A 24,191-nucleotide genomic window follows, 5' to 3' on the forward strand; every position below is an offset into this window, starting at 1 on the left:
GGGTGTGTTCTGTTTGCAGATCTGGAGCTTAGTCCACCTGAGCGCTCTCTGGCTTGGTCTTCCTAGGTCTGATAGCAGGCTCCCGTGTCTATGTTCAGGTTGTCTAATCCATACAGAGTTGCAGCAACCAATTTTCATGTTGAGCCGACTCATGGGACATTGAGTCTTGGAGGAAAGGCTGCTGTTTGAGTTAATAATGGCCTCTGGATCATCCCTTTAGACTGTCAAGATGCTGGAACAATTTTTATGGTTGGCTTGTCAGGTGAGTTGTGATTTGGTTTGAGTTCTGTTTTTGTCTAGGTTTTTTTGGTGACTGGTCTCCCATCCTTAACAGTACAGGTCAGAAAACGAGTCTTGTTAAGTACCTTGACAGTTGCTGGAGGAAAAAATAATAAGCAGGTAGCATAGTGGTTGCTTGCTCTTGCTCCAGCTTAAGCTATAAATGAATTTGGGTGGTGATGAGCTACAGCAGTAACATCATTAATGAACCTGACATCTTTGAAAGGTAGATTCAGAACTGGACCAAAGTAGGAACCTTTTCCCAAGCTGCAAAAAGGCTGTGGCTCAGAAGTTTGGCTGCAGTGTCCATGAACTTATTTCCTAACTATTTTTTTTTAATTCAGTGCTCTAAACTTCCTATACTCAAGTAAATTAATGCATCAGTGTCATTCATGTCAACCTGCCTATCCTCCATGTCGCCTCCCAACAGTGATGAGGAGAACAGTTTCTGGGAGAGAGGTCACTGCATATTTCTCTGTTGACTCGCCTTGTTCTGCCTGTAGTGCATGATGAGAGAGTTGCGTGACAGGTTTAAAGTGGAGGTGGCAGTAGGTGACTCCTTAAAAGGTACGGCTCGTTTTTGTGTATGTAGATGAACACCACCATGGCCTCCTGCACATGTGTCTTCTGTTAGAGCTGGGTTATGAAGGAAACCTGTGGCTTCAAGAAACTCCTAGTTCAACTCATTTTTGCTGCTGCTTTTCTTCCGTGACGTGCCCACAGCAGCTTTCACTCTAGGTACTTGTCAGACCTCCCAGCTTAGTCCTGGGCACTTCTGTTGCTGGTCCTGATTCATGCTAACCAGGTTTCTTGGGTTGCCATCTTCAGGCTGGCTTGAACTTTGTTTTCAGTTAAGATGTTTCTACTCCCTTGGGGATGCCTTGCATACTGGTGTGTGCATAGCTGGAACAGCTCAAGGAGCAAGCTTTTCTCCTGTTGGTGGCTGCTCCCGCTGAAGGTAGGGTGAATGGTGCGTGAGGATGGCTTATGCTACTGTAAGACTCCGCTGTCTGAAAAGCAGCTGCTGGCCTGCTTCAGTGAGTTTGTTAGGGGCACTGCCCCTGACTTTGGCTTACCTTCTGGCATAAGTTTCTGAAGTGTGGTCCAGGAGCTGCTTTGTAGGTAACTGCGCCATCCTTTAGGGAAACCTCAGCAGCAAGGAAGGTCTGGGGAGCTGGTATAGACTGGATGTGCAGAAACAGCTGTGTACTTCTTGGGACTCCAGGGAGAGGGAGAGGACGAATTGGATGTGGGGGAGCTCTCCAGTTGCCAGCGCACATGGAGATGAGTGAGCTCAGGAGGTATTTGCTATGTATCTGTGCATCACCTTCCAAGAAGGTTTGTGAGCTATGGCGATGCTTCTTAAAACGCATCAAAGTAAAGACAACTTCCGTTATACTAAAGGTGTCTTCACATGAGCCCTTTTGTTGGGAAATTGTGATGAAACCACACGAGTACTGATTACTTTACTGGCTACTTAATTGTCTGAAGGCCTTTGTTGGTAAAACACTCTATGTGCTTGGGGAAGGTTCTGCTGGCAGTGTGGCTGTACAGCTCTGCTGCTAGAAGGGGTTCTGAGGGGCTTGGGTTGCTGGGGGGGGGGCGTCTGCATTTCTACAAGGAGGCACCATGCAGCCAGTTGAGGCAGGGGAGACCTGACAGCTTGGCAACTGCAGCCCAGCTTCCTGGGTGATGGACCTGAGGATGGGAGGGGGAAACACTGCAGAAAAGGTCCAAACTCCAGCATCACCTGCGTGAGCTGTGCCTACTGGAGCAAGACTTCACAAGGATCTGCTGTGATACAGGGGCCATAGATGCGCACAGGAAAGTCTGTGTTGCCTCACTGATCTACCAGAGAAAAGTACTGCTTGGTCCTTGGAACAGCTGTGGGTGTCACCCGGTTAAACATGTCCTTGCCTCTTCTGGAGTTACTGAGCTGCTAAAACCAGATGTAAGCAGCAAGCTGGTGGGCATGCTCCTGGCAAATTCAGATTTACCTGCTGTCTCAAAGGCTCGTAGCTGGCTGTGGCAGCTGCTATGTGGAGGCATGTGTTACCGGCTCTCACTGCCTTCACAAGCAGGGTAGTGTTCTGCACGTTGCCTTTTATTCTTGACTCAGTGCGCTCGGGTCACATTACCATGTCCCTCTCCCCTCCCAGTTCTGGGTGCTGCGGTGTGACTCTGTGCGCCTCTGCGTGTCCTGCATTAATGCAGAGGTTGCAATTGAAGTACAGGTTTCTAATTAAAGCCCACTCGACTGTTATGAAGTAGCCATTAACAGATACAGAGTATATGTTTTATGTTGATATTCCAGGGTGAGATTGCATAGGTATTTTCCTGCTGAGGAAGCTATTAATTACCTTTAGGATTAATATTTGTGGAGTGTGGAAGCTGAGCAGAGTGGAAATAGGAAGAGAAGATAAGGATGTGAGATGATTTTTTTTTGATCCGGACTGTGCTCCTACCTACATCCCTGCGAGGGCTGTGCCCGCAGGTCTCCTGGGTTGTGCCCTCCCGAGAGTGCCGTGGTACCCCGGCTTGCTCCTGAGCAGGGGTGTTTTGTGCCGGTGAACCTTCAGGGCTGCCAATGCCGCACGTTGGCCCAAAATGAGAGCAGGGAGGAAGGTGGAAAGGGCAGCAAAGAGGAAGGATGCTGTGGCCAGAGCACGGCCGGCTGGCAATGCTGCGAGCGGCCAGCGGGCGACACTGCCGCTCTGCTGCTCCGTGTTGCAAGGCTGCGTCTTCTCAGCTTCCCTTCCTCTGCTCGTTCACCTGTATGCCGACTATAGCTTCTTAGCTCAGCGTTTCGTGCTTCCCCCCTAAAATAGAACATGGCAGTGATTTTAGATTGAAACAGAAGTCTGTGCCAAAAGGGATCAGGAGGTAGAAATAGGAATAGGGAGGTTGGAGGCAGGGATTTTCTGGTCGCTTGTCACCTGTAACGGAGCTGAATTTGTGTCGTTGCTCTGTCCAAACCCTGTATATATCCTAGGAGTATTTGCTGTATCAACAGCTATGTGATTTAACCAGGTAATCCCCAAAATTTGTTGTTTCCTCGGGGAATCTAAGGTGAAAACAGGAATTCTTAGCAATTTCACTTACTCTTTTCTGTATTATTTGTTGTTGAGCCTTAGTCAGGAACTTGGATACAGTTGTCAGATGCCATAGAAGCAAAGAGCTGATACCTGTCTTGGAGGGTGTGAGCTTACGGCAGTGTCTGACCCCCTTGGATTGCTACAGCTGTGGGAATTGGAGGAGGGTTCGATGGAAACAGAAGCTTTGAACGGACTGAATGTTCTGTAGATGTGGCTGAGCAGGTTGGTTGATCTTGGTTGCTTTTGAAGAACAGGTGAGGAGGGGACCTCTTTCTCAGAGCAATCCGACAGTTCCATGGGGCTGTTTTTCAGGATCAAGGATATGACCTAAGGGGATGGTGGCTGTAACCAAAGTGGCATTTTGGCCCAAAGGAACTTGGAAACTCTGAAGGAGCTCAGGGCAACTGTCCTCATTCTGATTTCCCTGTTAAGCATTTACCTGTTTCCAGAAGAAAATAATTGCTTTGGCTTTACCCTATTTGTGTTTCCTGCTACCTCCTGCTCACTGACAGGTCTGTCTGGTCTTTAGGAGATCATGATACTAAGCCTTGGGGGCACCATATGTGTTTGTGTTATGCAACATATTAAAGACTTTTTGTCTTTCAGGGCTTAGGGCTCACAGCGGTGAGAAACCTCACCCACAGGCACTGGCTGTCCCTTCTGTGCATCCTGGCTTAAAGGTGGTGTGAACTTAGCCCATGTGCAGGTATTCCTTTTTGGCTTTGTGTCTTTTTTTAGGGATTTGATTGTAATATAGCCCGACAGTTGTAAGTGGTGGGCACCATGTTTTAAGGAGCATATCCCAGCATGATTTCTAACTTCCATTATAACAGCAAACGTCTTGGCCTTACTGTGTGGTCAGCTGCCTTCATCCTTGTGTACAGTCAAGGGCTGCCTATTGCCTTCCTGAGCTCCTTCATGCCTCTTCCACCATGCTGCCTCCCAGGGAGATTGGGTGACTGATGCAGGTGAGTCATCTTCCTGGGGCAGATATACCCTGTCCTGGGACAATTTTCTAGGTCTCTCCCTAGAAAGAAAGGAGCTTTAGTGATGAAGTTTATTAGTAGCTTTGCAGTTCAGAGTGTTGGACCATCTGATTTTACATATTGTCCTAGCTTCTACCTGCTGCTCATCTCACTTGGATGTTCAGCAGCTCCACTTGGGGAAACAGAGCATCATCGCTGAGCTGCTGGTCCAGCTGCCATGAAAGAAGTGGGCAGGCAACACCTCTCTGCTTCCTAGTTATGCAGTGTGGCTCACAGCTTTTCTTGGAGAAACGATTCCTTAAAGGATGCCACAAAGTGATACGTGGTGGCATGAGACTGTGTATTTCCAGTGGCTCGGGGTGACAGAGAATCGCCTGCTTGAAACCAGCCCCAGTGCTCTGGAAGTGGGCAGCTGTCATTGGTAACATACCCTTCCTCCAAGTATTCGATCCTTAGCGGATGTCTTTTGAGGCATGGAGTGTGGCAGAGTTGTGGATATGCCTCAGGTGCCCTTATTAGATGCCTGGATGCATTTTGAAAATGGCTGCTTAGAAAATGTCTAATTGCTATTCCACATATTCAAAATGTTTTTTTTTTCCTCTTGACAAGGCTTTGGCATGCCTTGGATTGCTAAATATACTTTCCTCTTGAAAATTCTTGGCAGGGATCTGTGTAAGGAATCACGCCAAGCAGTCTCTTCAAATGTTAACAAGCTCATCGGTGTGGCTTTCCCAGTGTAGTTTGTGCTCCTTTTTTTTTTTTTTCCCCCCACCTCTCTTCCCAAAAAAACCCGACCCTTCTTTCTGTACGCTGTTGCTCCAAGCATATGAACTATGGCAGCTCTGCAAGAAAGGATTTTTCTTACCAGTGCTGAAAAAGTGCTTGTTTGGTGTTCAACAGTTTGGTGTCATTGCCCTGCTCAGCCTCCTGGGGCTCCTGTTGAGTTGGAAGTGTGGATTTTGGGGTGCTTCTGGAAAACCTAATCCATTTTCTCTTCTCCATTGCCCTGTCTTGCTTTTTTCTGTTTTTAGTCAGTTGGACTGTATCCTTGCATGGCAATCGTAGATTTGATGTCTTTCTTTCAGTAGCCTATTAGCAAGTGAATGAGGCTGTCGTGCTCCCCTTTTGTTCCCCCCTCCCAGTGCTTATACTGGTGTAGAAGCAGCCCTGGAGCTGGTGCAGTGCTGCTCTGGCATCTGAAACTGCCAAAGCAAAGAAAAGGGGAGAAGCCAGCGCAGCATCGCTGAAACCCCAATGTGTCCCTAAAAAAACCCTCTCCTAGGACTCTGGCATCCATCCATATGTCAGGCTACAAACCTCCCTTGAGCTTCAACGGAGACAGTCTTGAATATGCATTTGGAGAGTCAAAGGGCTGGCTTTCTCTCGACCTTTGCCCACCTCTTGTTTCTTCTCTTGTCCTCTCTTACTCACCTCCTGACCCAGCGTGTAAGCAGTGTTGCTGTGGGAAAGTGCGCGGCCAGGGGAAGAGCACGGTCAGCCCTGCGGGGCTGCACCTCCGGGGCTTTGCTGGCAATATGCCTCCACCTGATTTCTCAGGAGGCAAAACGGGCTGGAGCTGCCCTCGCCCGCTCTGCTGTGGTGTGCACGGGCACAGCTGCAGAGGGAGAGCTGGCCTAGGCTTCTTATTTTCCTGCAATAATGAGCACACTATTGCGAGGTTACACCAGTCAAGGCTTTGGGCAGCGCTTTTAAAATGCAAATTCCGTAAACGATTCCCTGGGCCTTGCCTCCGACATGCTCTCCTGACCTTCGGTCATCTGATGGACGCACCTTGGGAGCAAGCATTTGTGTTTGGGTTGGGCTGTTAGATTCCCCTCCCTGTGCTCAGGGTCGAGTACCTACCTGAATCAGCCGACCTGCGATGCTCTGTCACTGTGAGCCACCGGAGCTCGGCAGGGGATGCAGGGAGCTGCTGCAGAGGAAATTGAGCTATGGGCCACGGAGCCTGCATTCATCACATGACAGTCTGGGATGAGAGGAGGGCTGGAAAGCCAAGGGCAGACCTTGGCACAGAAGAGGCCATACTTGAGACAGCTGGAAGGGTAGTCCAGGCTTCTTGTTCACTCTCCCTCTGCTCTGAGTGTTGTGATTTTTGCCCACTCCTGTGAAGTGGGCCGATTAAGCTGGAGAGTGGAGAACTGCCCCTCCTTGACCTGATAGCTCTCCTGTTAATTATGACTTCTTTTTTGTGTTTTATTCTTCAGAATGGAATATTTTCAGCCTTGATTCAGTGGGCTTTTCTGAAGGTACATCTGCCTACACGAGGGTGGATTTATTTATAACTCTTGACTTCAGCTTTAGGAATTTGCTCTGTGACCCCTCTCCATTTCTTTGATTAAATCTCATATTGTAAGAAGAACATTTTATTCTGTAGCACTTGCCCACCCTGAGACAAATGTCCTGCAAGTCAGTGCTTTGCTCTCCCCTTCAGGCAGTTCTGGAACAGTTCCAGTTCTTTGAAAGTGTGGAGAGAGGACCTGATTCCTCCAAAGAAATATTATTTTGTAGGAGATGCTAAGTGGTGGACCAAGAGGGCACTTGCCTGTTTTACTGAATATAATTCTTCCAAGTCACCACCTACTACTGGGCCTCACCTTTGAAGGGAGAAGTTTTGATGCAAAGCAAAATTGTTTCCAATATCCCAGCTGTGAGGCCGAATTGACTGCTTGAAGATAGGATCTTGGTCTCTGTCAATCACATCTGTTTTCATTCAAGATGTTGGATTTAAAACCGTAACAAATTGGATTTGAGATTAAAAGGCAAATCTGTAAAGGGAACATTTAAAAAACTTAAATTCAGAGTAGACCCAAGTCATGCAAGGAAAGAAGGGGAACAAATAAATAATCTAGGCATTAAAAAATATTTTTTAATGCCTAGTCAGCTGAAGATCTATTCTTTTTTGTGCATGAAGAATAAGAAAGAAGTAAATGCAACTTCCTGTAGCAAGCGAGGTGTTTATTCCAAAGTAGGTCTATCTCTGACAAAAACGTTATGTATGCCATGATAGTCTTTATGGACCTCAGATGAAGACTATGCTGATACCTATCAAAATGAAGAAGAAAACAGTCAAAGGAAAAGACAGAAGGCAAACACATCAGACAGGTATGGAAGCATAAAGAAACTAGTTTGTGATCTGAGCCCATCAGCAGCCTGCCCATTGCCCAGAGCTTGGTTTAGATTATTATTACTGAATCAATTGGTGCTTAGCAGCTTGAGGCAGTGATGGTTTTTACAACATGGACCTTAAGCACTGGTGAGTCATTTCACGTTCCTCACTTGAACAACCCAAGGCATTAGGCATGGCGGCAGAGCTGCCAGTTGTGTTACTTCTTTTGTTTCCAGCGAGTGGAGATCAGCAGAGTAGTTGCACATGGGGATCAGGCAACTTCATTTGGCCAATGTACTGCCCTCCTCTTTCCCACTACTTCACTTCTTTTTTTGGTATGTTCTCACCTTACATGCACCCTCTTGGATGATGTGAGATCCTTGAGGCATGGAATATTTTCTTGTTTTACCAGTCTGTGAAGAGTTGAGCACAGAGGACCCTGCATGCTGCCTTCTATCTCTGTTGTTCAGCTTTAGGATGGAGATCACCCAAGCTTTTGAGAATACATTTCAGGAGCATTCCCCGTCATCGCTGCAGGAAGATGGTACCTTTTTTAAAGAAAGAACTTGCCATCACTTGCAGAAAAATGGGTTGTATGGAAATGGGAGGGACTCTGACTTGTGCCCTAAATCAGCTGCATTTTTAAAATTCAGAAGCCAACAGAGACGAAAGACTCCTGGTCAACTTTTCTGCTCCCTTGGAAAAAAAAGTACAAAGACTTGATAAATATTTGGCATTAATAAATTCCATTTGTCTTACAAAACAAAGTTTGCCAACTACCAAAGCAGGGAAAATATTTTACATAACTCTAAGTGCAATGTCTAAAAGGTTGCTATGAGCGTGGTTTGAAAAACTCTTTCCACAACTCAGAATGTTGTGGAACATCCAAGCAAAGCATGCTGTTTTGGCTTTGTAGGATGCACATCATCACAGCTGACCAACATCCCTCCACCCTTCCCATCAGGCCTCTGCCAGTCTTCTAGGTTATCACCTTGGCTTGCAGGAGCTGGGGTTGTTTACTCCATCTCTTGGTCACCTCTGCCTACCCCCTTGAAGATGAGCTGGCTGCTGCTTTTTACATGCTTACACTTTTCCTTGAACCTCCCTTTGCCCTGGGCCATCTGCCACCAGCCAACCTCTTGGAGGGGCAGAGGCGACCAAAGTGCCAAGGCCAGGCAATGCTGTAAGTTAAAACATGCAGAAAATAAGGGGTGCAGCAACTCTGGGTGCACAAGTACGGTCTGGAGCTTGACTCTTACAATCATCATAGCCCCCGGTCCTGCTGTTCAAGATATGCATGCCAGGAAAGTATGCCGTGGCTAGAGCCACATGGAAAGTGGCCATTCCCTTTTGGGAAAGCATCTGAAACAGTTGACCAAGGATTTATCCTGGATTGGGGTGAAAATTTATTTATGAATCCTAGACAATCTCTCTCGTGGAGCTGTGGGAATGTTGCTATAAAAGGCAGGAAAGACCCAGCTCACTACAATTATTGTTTTGTTGTTAATTTTTAACAATGAGGGTAATTACCCATTGGAACAGATCCCCCCCGGGATGTTTGTTGGTTTTGAGTATTTAAGCTATGAGGTCCTCTGAGCAGAGACGTGTCTAGGGCAAAGTGTACGTAGAGCACTTGGAAACCACAGCGCCTTCAGCCACGGCTTGTGCAAACCTGCTTTCAGTGGCACTGCAGCAGGCTGGGAAGATGCGTGCGGCCAGATACACTGTCTCAGCAGAGGGGTGTCAGCTCCCTCTGGACTGGCAATAAGTCTGAGGAAAACCTGGAGAGCTGGGTAGCCATGAACACCTGAAGTCTTTCTCAATTTCATCAGATTGGTATTTTTTCAGCAGAATGTCTTCACTCGGACTATTTATAGCCAGCCCCTAGCTAAGAACAATTAGTATTTGTTTTAACAGAGATTGAAGCTGTTAGGAAAGAGTTTCAACAGCTAAAGGATCAGCCCTTGGTCAAGGGCAGAGTTCTTTTTTTGTTTTCCCTCCTCCTCTCTCCCTCCACTAGACTGTGCAAGTGCCTTCTCTTTTAGGAATCAGTTCTGGAGCAAATGGAGAGTTGCCACCAAATTATATCTCTGGGCAGAAAAGCAATGCCAAGCAGTCCGTTGATTTTGTAATGTAGGACACAGCCCCCTCGCCCTGCGTGCAGTCATGCACAGACTCCTTGGCATCTAATTAATAATTTGCAGTTAAGCAGCGGCTGCTTCCTTGCATCATTTCAACATGGTTGCCAAGTGGAAAATTGAAAAGCAGGAGAGAGCCAAAGAAACGACAACAACGACAACAACAACAACAAAGGTTTAAAGTTCTAGGAAATTTCACTGTGAGGTCAAAATTCCTTGTGCATTCAGGGGCTGGGCTGTTGGCTGCCAGGCGCCTCTAGTTAACATGGCAAAGCCCTTTTTTTTTCATAGCCCTGCTCTCCTAAAGTACCTCCTGTTCAACTGGAGTTTCTCAGTCCGAAAATGTGGGTGGGTTTGGGGAGGGGGGGATGCGGGGAGAATGTGGGAAGTTGAATGAGGGGTTTTCTTGTGGCTGAGAAGGTGAGAAATGCTCTGGGGCATGGGGACAGGCAAAGAAGCATGGTGAAGCAGAGCTCCCAGGGCAGGACTGAGAAGAGGACGGGGTGATGCAGCTAAGGGATTTGCAGAGTAGAGGATACCCAAGAGTGGGCTTACAGCCAAGGGAGAACTCGTCTTAACTTTTCTGGATCTTGAGGAACCCATCTCATCATGAGCAGTTGGACTGTTTGGCTTGTAAATGGCATAAAAGGGTTTTCCTCTGGGTGGAGGGGGTTTAGCATGGCCCTGTTAGAAAACAGTAACAGTAATGTCTCCTAAGTTAGTTTTTCCACGCTTTTATGCTGCTAGCCCTGGGGAAGAGCTGGGGCATGCAATATTGTTGGCACAGCAAGAAGTACTACAGCTATCAACAGCTGAACTGAGCACGCGGGTCTTTATGTGTCTTCATGCTCGAGGTTGTTGGAGATGTGAGGAGAAGGGGACCAAAGGAAGGCTGGTGTTCAGAGCATCCGATGAACTGTTTCTGCTCTGCTTGCCCTTTTTTTGTCTTCTCCTCTCCATGGAGGAAGCCTGTGGAGGCACGTGCTTCTAACTCTTCCCATTTACAGCTGCAGTAATCTTCATGAGGTTGGCAGCTCCAGGATCTGTGTGGCTGGAGATTAGCATTTGTCTGTGGGAGGCAGGCATAAAAGATCAGCAGTCTCAAAAACATGACCTATGAGGAAAGGCTGAAGGATCTGAAGCAGGAAATGCTTTTTGAAAACATCTTTTTAAATACACAAAAGATTTTGCTGTAAGGTGAAAGGCTTCTCTGTACCAATTGCAGACCTGACAAGAAGGGATGGTTGAAACTGCAGCAAGAGAGATACAGGTTAGGTGTTGGCTGGACAACATCTGGCCAGGTAACTCTGGTTGGCCTTACTTTGAGTTGGGGTGGGAGCAGAGACCTCCAGAGGTCCTTTCCAGTTACCAAATTCTAGAATTCTGTGTTAGGAACAACTTCCCTGCAATAAGGATGGCCACATACTGAGGAAGTGAGGTGGTAGTAAGTTCTAAGTTGGAGATTAGGCAAACACTTGTCAGAAGTGGTGCGAGGAGAGCTGACACTGCTTCGAGGAGTGAAAGCAGACTATCTTCCTGATGTCCCTTCTGGCTTTGGCTTTAAAAATCAGCAGGTTCTACCTTTCAAGCACTGATGTCTGAGGGCATCAGGCTGTGTATCCTCCATTTCTACTCTGGAGGAGCCTGAGGCTTACAGATACCTGGTATGAGAAAAGATAGGGGAACCTGGGAGGCTGAACAGTTTCATCAAGAAAAATGCTGTTTCCCCATCCTCACCCTCCTGGTTTGGGGGTTTTCTCGAGAGGGAAGGAACCAATGGTGTAGATGACTCATGGCCTGTTTCTAAAAGACCCAATAACATGGGTTGAATCACTGAGCAAACACGGGCAGAGCTGCAAACAATACCCAGAAGTCTTGGCCTCCTTCCTCTGCTCCCATTTCAGGGTTTTATTACTAAATCTAAACCTGGGGCTCACAGTCCTTTCCAGGGAGGTATGTTTAACAGCACACACGTATCATCAGCCAGATCTCTTCCTCTTTGCCCTGAGCCTTTGTACACAAAGCAATGATGGGGGGCTTGTAGCTTCTTGCAGTGTCTTGCTTCTGTGGGATTCCCATGGGCTGAGCGTGATTGGATGGTTGCAGTCCTGCGGATGAGAAATGCCTCACACCCTGCTGGCATCGAAAAAGGATTACTGTTCCCCTTCTTAATGCGTTTGTTTAATGCCTGTTCCATGAGGCTTTTTCTCAGGCTGTTTTCCTTGCAGGATATGTCTCTGTGTGTGCAATTAGCTAAGAGGCATTAGCTTAATGACTTGTGTGTGTCTGAGTTAGGCCCGACCCCACCTCGGATTGCTGCCCTTCTCCTGTCTGGAGACTTTTAATTCTCTGCAGCACAAACTGCTCTGTCATGCTTATCCCAGGGGTTGGATGCAGACAGTGTCTCTTGCTGGTCCCCAGCCAAAGAAACCCTGCTATCACACATAATTACCTCCTTGACTCATCATGACTTTTATTGCCCCTCTTCCCCTCCCTTTTTTTTTTTTTTTTTATTGCTCTTTCAAAGTTATTGTTTCCAGCCCTGTATTCCCAGTGTCTCCGGAGGGCTGCAGTGTATTCACACTGGAATTACTGGGGCGGGCTCTGCGGTCTGTTTTGTGCAAGAGTTCAGACTGAGTGATCATTTTGGTCTCTTCTGGCTGGTTTCTGAGCTGATGGGTTAGGCAGAGGGAGAGAAATACCTGACCAGCAAGTTCCATTGTTCAGGAGCCTGGTGCTGAAGCAGAGTCCTTCACCACTATGCAGGTCCTCAGTTCATTCTGATGAACTGATTGTCTTGGTCATCTCAAGTGGTCCATGACAGGTGGCTGAGCAGTGGCTGAAGTAAAATGAAGGGGACACTGATCATCTAGTCTCCTGAATAGTCCTAGTGCTAGAAGTTTTCAGGACTGCAAGAGCAGATCTTATAAGGAAATACCCACCCGCTGTTCTTAACTATCAGTAATGGAGAAGCCATCACAGCCATCAGTGAGTTGTGCCAGTGGGTGATTTCTTCTACCAAGCTTATTTCTAGACTGAATTTGGCCAATTTTGCTGCTACACTATGGATTGCATTACAGTGCAGTCTGTCAGGCTAAAAAACATGTATCTGTTCTCTTCTCCACATGCATAATTATTACCTCAACCAAGTCATCCTGTGGCTGTGTCATTGATGGGCTGAATGGTTAATGTCAGACTTCCAGATCTGAACTTACATCTCTGAACCTGTCCTCCGCTCCATCTTTTGTTCTCAGTCATTTTATTTCCCGTATACTGGAGCTGTATACACCCGGCTCCAAAACTCAGCCCAACAAATGTGTCTGCAGAGGGCACTGGTAAAAGACAGGCTCCTCTTTTCTCTGTTCCTGGCTGGCTGGTTCAGCTGGCCAGCTTCTCCTCTAAGCACCAATGGATGAAGTTTCCAGAGCCACCAGTATGGACATGTTTGCAGTAATCAGAACTGTGCAGTAACATCTATGGGAAGAAAGGCAAACAGATCGAGATATCTTGTGGGCTTGCTGATAGGTAAAACCATGGTCAGATAGTTCTTTTGAACCAGACATTGTCTGCCTAGTGCAACCTCTGGTCCTTACCTTAAACGTGGGGGCAGGAGGGGTGCTGTACCTTTTGGATAGCAGTAATTCACTTTGTCAGCATCTCTGGCCTTGTGAAAGGTTTCATTGGGCCTGCAGAAGTGTCGATATCCTTTACAGTTCCTCCTTTCTTGCTCTCCTACCCACAGGTAAGGTCCTTGAAGTCATCGCCTGCAGCTCACACTCAGGAGAGACCTGTACTCCCTTGAAGGGAGCTGGGGAAAAAGGCGCGTTTGGGTGGACCATGGCTGAAGATTTTCTTCAAGGATTTCTCTTTGGGTAGGATGTGTGTGCCATTGAGCCAGCTGTTTTGGAGAAGGTGGTTTGAGATCCTGTCTGGAGCAACAGTGAAGTAACAGGTTCATATCCTTCATTGCTTTTCCTCACCAATTTGCACTTCTATGATGGATTTGGCAAGGCATCGGCTTCAGACTTGGCACCAGGAGGGGCAATCCAAGTTAGTTTACCTTATCCCTGCTTTGAAAACTCCAAGATCTATCAGTTCATTGTCATCCTGAAAAGCACTGTGACATTTCTTTTATTGCTGAATACATTGTTCCTATTAAAAAGTGTCACTCATGATGTTTTTTGACATAGATGGATATAAATCAAATGCATTCCTTTCACTGATGCAATTAATGAGCAGAAGGCATGGGGAAATTGTTAAGCTGTTGAGTACTGCAAATTAAGGCCTTCAGGAACAACAACAAATCCCCGTCTATAATGAAAAGAGCAAAGACATGTCAATCTTGTTTAGTTACCTGGTTATAGGATGCAGGTTCCTTTACTGACATTTTCAGAAAGAGTGTGACAGGATTAGAACATAAGAATACCAGATCCAGTAGCTCCTATTGAACCAAACCCATATGACTTATCTCATCAGACATGCTTCTAATTTTCTTATAGAAATTGTTTTTCTACAACGAAAACCAGTCCTTTCCGTGAAACTGAGCATTTCAACACGGCACATCTCTCTGAGGACTTTTTTCCTAGGTTTTTCATGGGAAACCAACCAAATAACCCCAACTCTGAGGCTATTTTCTTTTTTGAAAAAATTATGTGCCTTCACAGAAAGCCTTGGAGGTTTTGCTTCTTCACCCTAAATCTGAGCAACATGTTAAAAACAGGTCATGGATAATGACATTTTGTAGAAGAGAAAAGCAACAACATTTTAACAACCTTTCTTCCTGACCAGCTTGGCTAATTGTTCATTAAACCACTGTTAAAAGCCTTAGAGAGCAACAAAACCTCCATGCTTAGGTGGCACCAAAGCCAGCTGCCTGGAAGGTCCCTCTCAAACAGCCTGGTGACAATGCCACAACCTTGTTCATCCAGGCTGGCCAGCCTGACTCATTTAGTTGCCAGCTTCCATGACCCAAGCCTTGGGGGTTTGGCCCTAGTGGGATTTGTTTGCACAGACGTGACAAACCCCAGGTTGCATATGAACTCCAGTTTTTCTGCAACTCCGAGGGAAAGGAGGTGAGGACAACTGTACTGCTGGATGGGCAGGGAAGCCATCAGGAGCTCATGGAGCAGGGACTGGACTCTTGTTTTCATCTGCTCTGCACACCTTCCTCCCACAGAAGGCACTGAAGGTCATTGCCATGCCCGCTTCTCAAGGCCTGGATTTTGTTGAGCACATGGGCTCGAGTTCGTTATCTCTGGCTCTGCTTACAGATTCTCCCTGACCCCTGGACCAAACTATTTCTGCAAAGAAAAATCCTGAAAAATCCCATGAAAAGGACTTTTAGATCTTTCCCCTTTTAGACCTTGAAAACAAAGCTCCATTTGGGCCCGTGGCCATCCTTAAATAGAGTTGCATCAAAAGCTGGGTTTATCCCTTCATTTATCAGACAAAACAGCCTGATCTGATCTCTCTGCCTTTCAGGTCTTGCAGTAAAGCTTCACCAGTGCTGGACGTGCCTGGCTGAGCTGGCGTGGTGCCTGGCCTCACTGCTGCCATGATATTTTGGGTTATCAGTGAAGAAGTGAGAACTTCAGGTGCACACAAATGCGTCCATGCACAGGTAATTTCTGCTCCCACAAACACCACAGGCCAGGTCACCCTGCTGCTCCTGGGTTTTCTCCATTGGGCTCAGCGGGGTGGAAGGGGCAAAAGGGGTGCCCGAGCTGCCGCAAGCCAGGGATGGAGGCCAGCCATCCCATGCACAGGCCTCCAGGGCTTTAACCTCCAGGCCACAGTGCTCAGCTCCTTCTGAAACAGGACAAAGCTGTTCAGCAGAACTGTGGAACTGGGAAGCTTGTGGGCTGAAATGAGTCCAAAAGACATATTAACAGGCATGAGAGGCCTGTGATGAAATCGCTAAGGTATTAATGCAGCCAGAGGCTGGTAATGAATACAAGAAATGCCCACGTTTACCCAAGAGGTCCCAAAGGTCTCTTGGCCAGAACATTGTGATCCTTAAAGGAATCTTAAGAAAGTTAAACCACAGGGTTAGGGCTCCAAGAACAAAAACTCAGCTAGCGTGGTCTCTCAGCTGCTCTGACCTCTTGGCTGAAGAGATTTTTTGTGCTTTTCAGAGAGCATGGATATTATCTTCTGGGGCTTGTCACCCAGAGACCTGTCAGATGAGGGTGCCCCTTGCCCCTGTGGATGGCATGAGTCTCCCACCGTGCCCTGTGACTGTGGTGCAAGTAACAAAGCTTAATTCTCACTTTTCAGATGAGGCTCTGTCATTTGGTGGCAGGGGAGATCCTGAACACTCAGATATTATCTGGAGGTGTACAAAATGCTCTTCTAGTACTTTGCTGTCTCCATCTTTCAGCTGCTGGAGGAAACCTATGAGGTGCAGAGCATGGGCCAGTGCAGGCTAAACTGCTATCATCACAATTTGACCTTTGCTTCTTCTCCTTGTTGGCTTGTCCCATTACTTCTTTAATACATGGAGGGCCTGGAGATGGTCCATTGGCGCTGAGCACAGTTGGGCTGCAAGGACAAGATGGGAGCTGGAGGTTGACAAAAGCAGAATGTTGTTGGGTGGCTGAGCATCCCCAGTGCTGTATATAATGCAAACACTATGGTGATGAGGAAACCAAAGCAGGTTTGATAGATCTTCCTCTAAAGTTAATTTCAAACCCATGCCCATCTGACCTGGTGTTTGGAAAGGCTGAACCTACCTTTTAGGAGTCATTCACTGCAGTCAGGCACCTTTTTGACCCACACAAGGGAGATAGACCCACCACTGGTGTGGGCAGGTCTTGCCTGTCCCCAAAGCTGTACCCACACTGCTCAACCCATGTCTGGATGTCCCTTAGACTCTCTATTCCTGAGAATTTTTCTTCTTTTCTATGTACTTTTTCCCATTCAGGATGCCCCAATGAGGAAGGGTTCAAGAGTGGAGGTCTTGTATGGGACTGAGCCCCTTGGCATGAAAACATCACCATGCTTTTGTTATTTTGTGCACCTGATGTGATAGTCCTTACAGGCGTTCTTTGCTTCAACCATTTACAAGGCCTGATTTTAGTCCAAAACAAGCTTCCTTGAAATAAAATAGTAATTTTCCAGTCTTCCTGTAGAAGCCAAAAGTATTTTAAGTTGGACTGGCCTGACCTAAACACAGGGTGGGGAGGGAGTTGGTAGGTTGGGGACATTTTAATGATGAAAAGAAGAATGTGAAAGGAAGGATTAAACATGGTGTTTTATGTGTATTTATTGAGTCAATTTATAAGGTGCCTTTTGCAAAATATCTGGAGCGCTGCATGAAAAACCACAAAGCAAAATATTTGAAAAATTTGGACATGAAGCCAGAGTGTCCCAGCATACAGCCAGGCAGTGGAGGAGAACCTGGCACCAGGAGCAGCTCTCTAATCACCAGGCACCAGCTAAAGGAGATCTGTGTCTGTAGGGCAAGATGAACTATCAAGGGAAGGCACCTGTGAGGCAGCCAGCCACTGGTGGGATTCTGTGGGCAGTCTGGAGGACAGGGTGGCTCATCCCACCAGATCTCCAAATGGAGAGTCCTGGAATGAAAGACCTCGCTGGACATGGGGTGACCCTGGCTGATCTGGGAGGCCTAAAAGTGACCCATTGCAAGCCCAGCTGGTGAACAGATAGTTTCGGCAGCAGAAGTGAGGCTGCCTGGATGGGGAGCACACTGGTGAGCTCCTCCTGTACCACACAATCCTAGACACTGCTGTCCCTGGACCAGTTTCAGGGAGAAGCCAATTAGCAGCCCTTACATTAATTTCACCTGGCCTTGACAAGAGCACAGATGTTTGTGGCATGGTCTCTGTTAGAGGATTTTCTTGCTCGCAGTTGAAGGTCAGCACGAGTGTTGACTTTGGCATGCTGCCGCACTGACAGCATGTTCCCCTGAGATGTCCAGAGCTTCCCCCTCCAGCTTTGGTGCTCCACTCAGCCCTGCCGGTCAACCAAGGTCTACCAAGTGCCACCCCAGGTTGACTGCCTCTGAGTTGGTTGGGACAATTACTACAAATAATAAGGCTTTGGGCAACGTCTGTTGGGAAAGGGGTTTTGTATAGGTGTCCCTTGAGAGTGACCCAGGGTCTTTTGGGTTGGCTTCCCAGTGGGATGGAGCCATGGTAAAGAGTCAGAGGTGCTCTAAATGTGATACATTTCCCTGATGTATGATCTGTTTGTCTACCTGTTCATCTGTCTGTCCCAGTCTTGGAAGAGAGGTGATAACAAGAATCATGAAGGCCAAGCCTTCCACTGGGATCCTGAATGAGAAGCACAGGCCGATGCACCCGTATCTCGGTGTGAGAAAGGCAGCATTGCCTGGCTCTGTCACGTGGTTTTCAGGTATTATTTGGACACTATCCTTACCCTGAGAACTTTACCAGCTAGGAGAAGAACTGATGTACAGCCTGATATTTTTCAGAAATACATGTGTGCCCAAAGCAGAAAGGTACTTGTGTGGAAGATGTTAGAATAGGGGCTGATACTTGGCGGTGGTGTAAAGCATTGCTGGAGGAGCTGGTTTGCATGCAGGAGGACTTGACCTTGAACTTTATCCTGCAGTTCAAGCCAACATCCTCTACCCCCTAGGCCTGAAAAATGTTCCTCCCCCTTGCTTTAAAAATACATTTGTTATGTCTAATGTTTCTGGCCAGAGCAATGGTACAGACTTTTACCCGCAGAGCTATGCGGGTCAGGGGTGGGGGGTGCTGTGATTTGTGAGTGGCTTTAGCTAGGCTCACTGGAGTCCCCAGTGCAGTTACACCAGCAGAGCTGTTCTTTTCAGGGGACAGTTTATTGCCATTCCAGGGGATGATGGCTTTATTGTCCCAGTGTGAAGTACAACCCTGCTAGACTTTCTGGGCTCACACTAGGCTGTGGCAGCCACAAGCTAGCTGTGACATCCGTGCCGCCAGTTTGAGAGTGGGTCTGAGAGCAGATACCCAAAGCTCTGACCTGCTCATGTTCAAAGGACCAGCCAGAGGGCTCAGGCTCTGGGTGTCTGCCCAGGACCGGTGTGGTGTCTCTCTGATCATCCAGAGCACGTGAACCAAGTCTTGGATCTCGGCTGCATGGCTCCAGGCCTCATGTGGGGCATGTGTTCACATGCAAGCAATGTGGCTAGCAGATGAGTCCCATGTTGGGGACAAGCTCAGGTAGAGTAGTCATGTCCCCTGTCATCCCATGAGTTAGGTACAGAACAGGGCATGGACAGAAATGGTGATGGAGCAGGTTTGCCTGTGCCCTCAGAGCTGGGTGCAGAGGTCGTTGCAGTCAGACTGCCTGGTCCCCAGCCAGAGCACCTCAGCTCCCAGGCCCAGCTGCAGACTGGCTCTCCTTGGGATCATGCACACAACCTCCTCCACTCCAGCTGCTGCGTTTTGCAGGGGAGAGCAGAGGCCATTGCCATGCTGCCAGGTGCCTGGGGTGAGTCATGGAGTGCAACACTGCCCCAACCCCATCAAGTCAGTCTAGACACAGGGGAAGTCCAGCTGCCTGCAAACACCCCATCCCATCAACTTCTTGGCCAAGCTGCGCTGTCCTGGCTGGCTTGGGTAATTTGGAAGGACTCCAGTGGAGGTTTTGGCAGGCTGATCTCTCACTGCTCTTCCCAGTTCAGACCAATGTGGTGAACTGGTTTACCGAGCAGTTCATACTCTTCACTGTGCTTTTTGCCCTTCTTTGAGTAATGACTGTGTGTGCCGGCAAAATGGCAACATGCATGTGGCGACACCGTTCATCTTCATGTGAGAGGTTACCGTTGTGCTGGACTGGGTGCATCTACTTGCTTTTGTGGAGAAAAGCAGGTGCAGAGGGCAACCGTGGTGATTTTGCAAGGAGCAGTGTTGGCTATAAAAAGCCACACGGTTGGGTCCCATCTCTGCCACACCAGGGTGGGTTTTCTAGCAAATTCCCAGCAGTGGGGTGCGTGTGAGGTGTCCTAAGAAAGATTCTACCTGTCTTGGAGGATGCAGGTGAAAGAGGGGATATTGCAGTGCCATGTGGATCGTGCTGAGCTTGCTATAAAAACTCTCCAAGTGCTTAACACTACTGTTGAATGTGAATAGTTTGTCTGGAGAAGCCGACATTTCCCCACAGGCCATGATTTAAACCTTGTGGGAGCTGGTGTGCAGGCTGCTGGTTGTGTGTGTACACGGGAATCCTGGCTGGCTCCCATGCAACTCCCTGCCCTGCCCCATCCCATGAAACTGGGAGATGCAGAAGCTATTTCCTAGGAGATCTTTTGTGTTTATGCTCTGCTGGGTCGGGCTGGCCCACGAAAGCCATTGGGCTGGGGCTTGTTTCTGTAGTGGCTGGAGGAGTTTGAAAGCTGGACGTCTTCTCACAGTGCCAGCTGCGCCCTCATCTCCTCTCCATGGGGCAGCACAGTCCTGCTTGGACAGGATGGCAAGACCCTCCTGACATCCATCTCCTGCTCTTCTAGGCACGTTAATGCAGCACTGGAAAGCCGTGTTCATCTCCCGCAGGAAGACAGACACCCAAATCTTGAGAACCCGAGCTAGAAAAAGCTCGTTGCATTGAGATGTTGGGTAACTCAGAGAGGTAGAAGTGGCAAGAAGATCTTTCTTCTTTTGTTAGCTGGCCCTGCATCACCTTCTGTACCCACTGCGGTTTCTAGCTCTGCCATGCCTGTGTTCGGTTCCCGCTGCGCCCCCACTTGCAGTCCCGCTCGGGCTGCGCGGTGCGGACCCCGACGCGGGGCCGGGCTGGCCGAGCGCAGGCGGCCGGCAGGGGGCAGGCGAGCCCAGCGCGCCCCCGCACCGCACCGCCCCGCACCGCCCGCCCCGGGGCTGGGGGGACACCCGCGGGGGCTGCTTGGGCTCCCAGCAGGCAGCATCACCTTACCCAGCCCCTTTTCCTCCCCTCTTCGCCTGGCTGCATCGTAACGTTTCTCCTGGCCAGTTAACACCGTATTTTATTCTTTGCTACATCTGTCTCCTGACTGGTACTGGCACGATCTTATAGGTAAAATTGTTTAGCTATTTTTCAACCTTACATGTGGAGAGATACAAAAAGTAATTTTTGTATGGGCTTTGTTTCCTGTGTCTGTTTCCTGCTGTTTTGGAAGACATCTTCCTCTTTCTTTGGTCCACTTTGGCCCTGGGACCTTGACAGCTGATTCCCTGGAAGAGCTGCTGTTCCTCCAGCCTGTCTGCTATAAGCAAGGAGCAGCTCTGCTCAAGGTGCTCAGATGGTGCCTGCTGCTCCTTCACAGCTCTAGTGCATCCATGCATTCACGTTGTTACCTGTTACTGTTCCAGCTGGCAGGTACACAGTCCCACATGCTGCAGGACATAATTCTCCTAATGAAGTCGCTTTCTTTCTGGGAATGTGCACTGTTCACCCTTAGGCCTGGCTGAGGTTTAAGATTTAAGATTTAACTAGCAAATTTTTAAAAAAGGCAAGCTTGAAGTGAAGCAGATATTTCTGTCTTCTTTTTTGGGGGGACGCTTTCTCTTTGTTCTCAGGACAAATTAGTGTGTGTGCATCATCAAAGTGATTTAAAGTGTGGTTCAACTCTCAAAAGACACTATGGAAAAACAGCACCAGTTGTTGTGCATTTGCTTCCTTTAAAGGGTCAGAATTGGGCTGTACTTGCTGCAGGCTGGGAGAGTTAAAAATGCAGTAGGAAATCATACTCATTTGCCTTTGAATGCCTGTAGTGCACAGGCTGCTGGGTCTCAGGCTCTTCTGAAAAATCCCAGCAATGAAGGTAAGTAGGCTTTACTCCAGCTCACAGCTGTTCTAGTAGGTAAAAAAGTGAGTAGCTGGTTTATTGCCTAAGATAAAGGCTGTGTTTGCTCTTGACTGCTCCCCCCTGCAGCCACACCAGCAGCGCCTGCCAGGACAGTGACCTATGGGAGAGGCAGATGCTGGAGGACAACGGTGGATGTGGCACAGAGCAAGAAAGCAGATTAGCAGGTTCTGGCTGAGTGGATATACCAAAATCCAGGGTGTTGCATAGGGCTTGGGGATGTAGATTCGGACCTGTTGATTTAGAGTTGGTGGGTGAGGGAGGAGAACCTGTGTTTGCAGAAGGCCCGTTAGGAAACAGCTTTCTCTGGTGGGATGGGTTTCATTTGGAGTCTGCAAGAGACAATAAACAGGAAGTCCCACAATGACATTTTTATGGAGCTGCTTTGCAGAGTGGGGCTGCACTTTAAAATCCAATTTTAGTTTATTTGAGTGGGAGAGTCCTCAGCTTTGATGTCGACTTGCTTTCAAAGCGGTGTGATAGAACTTGGCTCATGCAGCTCTGATGTCCAGGCAAACCTGTGATCCGTGATCTGGATCCCTCCTGTTATCTTCCTAAAAGCCCTCTGTCCTTTCATTGGTCTACACTGGTGCTCATGCTTTGAGATCTTGGCTGTAGTGTTTTTGTGAAGGGTTAATTAGCAAATTGTATTCTGTGGCAGAGATGACTTCATTTTAAGGTTTAAGTAGCTTTGTACATCAGGCCAGTAAAATATTCTTGGAAATAGACACAGAGCTATAAACACAAAATCATACTCTACTGCTGAGTGGGACACCAAAATTTTTAATAAAAGCTCTGGTTAATAACTAGCATCTGATAGCAAGCAATGAGGAGAGGCTGCAAGCTGGAGAATCAATCTGGAGAAGAGAAGGTAAGAGCTAATTGCTGTGTTTGACTCTCCAAAGGGAGGATTCAAGAGGATGGAGCAGATCTCTTCTCAGAGGGACACCATGAAAGGACAAGAAGCAATAGGGACAAGTTGCTATGAGGAAAGTTTTGTCTCAGTAAAAAGAAAACAAGTTCACAAGGAGAGTGGTTTTGCCCAGAGAGGCTGTAGGATCTCCATTCCTAGAGATATTTAAAACTGGACAGAACAGACCCTGAGCTTTTTCCAGCTCTGAAGGGGACCTCTGGAGGTTTCTAGCTGAACCCTCTTCTTTGCATGGTATCTGTTTGCTTGTGGTTGGGGGCTCCAGGAGGTGCTGGGTTGTGGGATCGCCAGGTGGCCTTTTCTTGGGGTAGGAGTACTATACAGCCTTGGGCAGTGGTGGCCCACCCTTGTTACTTTTGTCATGCATTTTCTTGAGGAAGGTGTCCACGTCAGCAAGGAAGGGGAGAGCTTGTTAGTCCAGCTCGTTCTCTGTAACAAAAATTGGTGAGGGTCCAGAGGAGCAAGCCAGAAATGAGCAGTGATGCTTGGACAGAAGGTCGTGGAAGAGGTCTTGCTTGTGGGCTGCATGTCACTGCTTGTACATGCTGGCACATATAAACATACTGAAGAAATGGAAAAAAGTTGCTGCCGTGGGAGCGTCCTGCAAGGGGAAACCCACCTGCCAGGCTGCCCGGCTGTCTCAGCAGGGCTGCAACAGTGCAGGAGGGCTCATCCCATTACCTTGGAGTGAGATCATCCAGATCACCCCCTCTCACACCTGCCTTTACAGGTAGCGTGCTTTAAAGCATATGGTTAAATATTCTGAGTTGAGGCCCTGTGTTTTTCTGATGGCTTCTTGGTTAAGTACCGTTATGGGTCGAACAGCTGTGATGCTCACCAGAGATGTTCATCTGTAGCTGCTAGCAGAAAAGGACACCTTTAAACAGGGTTGGTTCCTCAGTCTTTCTTCTGTGCTGTTGCTGAGGAGGGCAAGGGGATTTGTCTGGAGGCAGAAAGGTAGAGTTGGTGTTGCCCCAAGATGCCCTACAAGTGGTCTCTGCCTTTACCACTGAGGAAGGACAGAGGTGGGACAGAGCTTGTGTGAGATCAGGGGAGCTGTGGGGTGAGGACCTGTTTCTGCAAGATGCTCTGTCCCCTCAGCTCTTGGCTCCATCTCCCTCTGCCATGGCCACACCTCCAGAAATGAGTCAGACCCAAAAGAGGTGCAGACACAGGACCAGGGAAATGGGACTAATGACATTCTTGGTTTAGGAGTTGGTAGGGAGTCAAAGGCAGCACAGCCCTGCGTGTTCCCAAATCCTGGAGTAGCTCCTGTTCCTCAACAGCCAGGAGACTGCAGGGGCCTGGGGTTTCCTTTGTGTTAGAGGTAAATATCAGTGCACCTTCAAATACTTCTCTTGCCCTAGGAGAGCTCTGTGCTCTGGGTTAAGATCTGAATGGTCTGCCTTGTCCCCAGCCAATGCAAGACTCTTCCCTGTATTTTTTCCAGTACTTGTTTTATTTGTCCCAGGAGATGAATATCAAGTTACTTCCCTAGGAGGCTTTGACATAGGCAGCTAGAGACCAGCAGCTGGAGGCTTTTCTTGATATGTAGTCACAGCACACCTCCCTTTCATTTGTCCTGTTCCATCCAAGCACTTTCCATGGGCTAGCATAAGAACCCCTGCTCCTCCTGGGGCTGCAGCCCCTTTCCACTCCATTCCTGCATGCAATGTTGTTACTCAAAGCAGTATCTCGGCGTGGTGCCTAGGGAAGAGCTGTTTTCTCTCCTGAGTAGATTCTCCAAAGCTGTTATTACTTTCCAACAGCAAATACAAAGCAAGTGGAAATGCTGGCTGATGCTGCTAATAAAATTCTTAAACATC

At 48.0% G+C, this 24,191-nt stretch overlaps 1 long non-coding RNA gene across 4 annotated transcripts; it reads left to right on the top strand.

Annotated features, from left to right (window-relative positions):
- Nucleotides 1-50: 50 nt before the first annotated feature.
- On the top strand, nt 51-24,191 carry LOC119152786. Of its 4 annotated transcripts, none has more exons than XR_005105914.1 (4): nt 51-262; nt 13,368-13,577; nt 15,107-18,001; nt 20,103-24,191. It is a non-coding gene; the product is annotated as an uncharacterized LOC119152786 (long non-coding RNA). The 4 variants fall into 4 exon arrangements; XR_005105913.1 differs by having other exon boundaries at nt 15,107-15,245; nt 15,902-24,191; XR_005105911.1 differs by having other exon boundaries at nt 15,107-24,191.

The sequence above is a fragment of the Falco rusticolus genome, chromosome 8 (genome assembly GCF_015220075.1).
Source record: "Falco rusticolus isolate bFalRus1 chromosome 8, bFalRus1.pri, whole genome shotgun sequence".
Taxonomy (NCBI): Eukaryota; Metazoa; Chordata; class Aves; order Falconiformes; family Falconidae; genus Falco; species Falco rusticolus.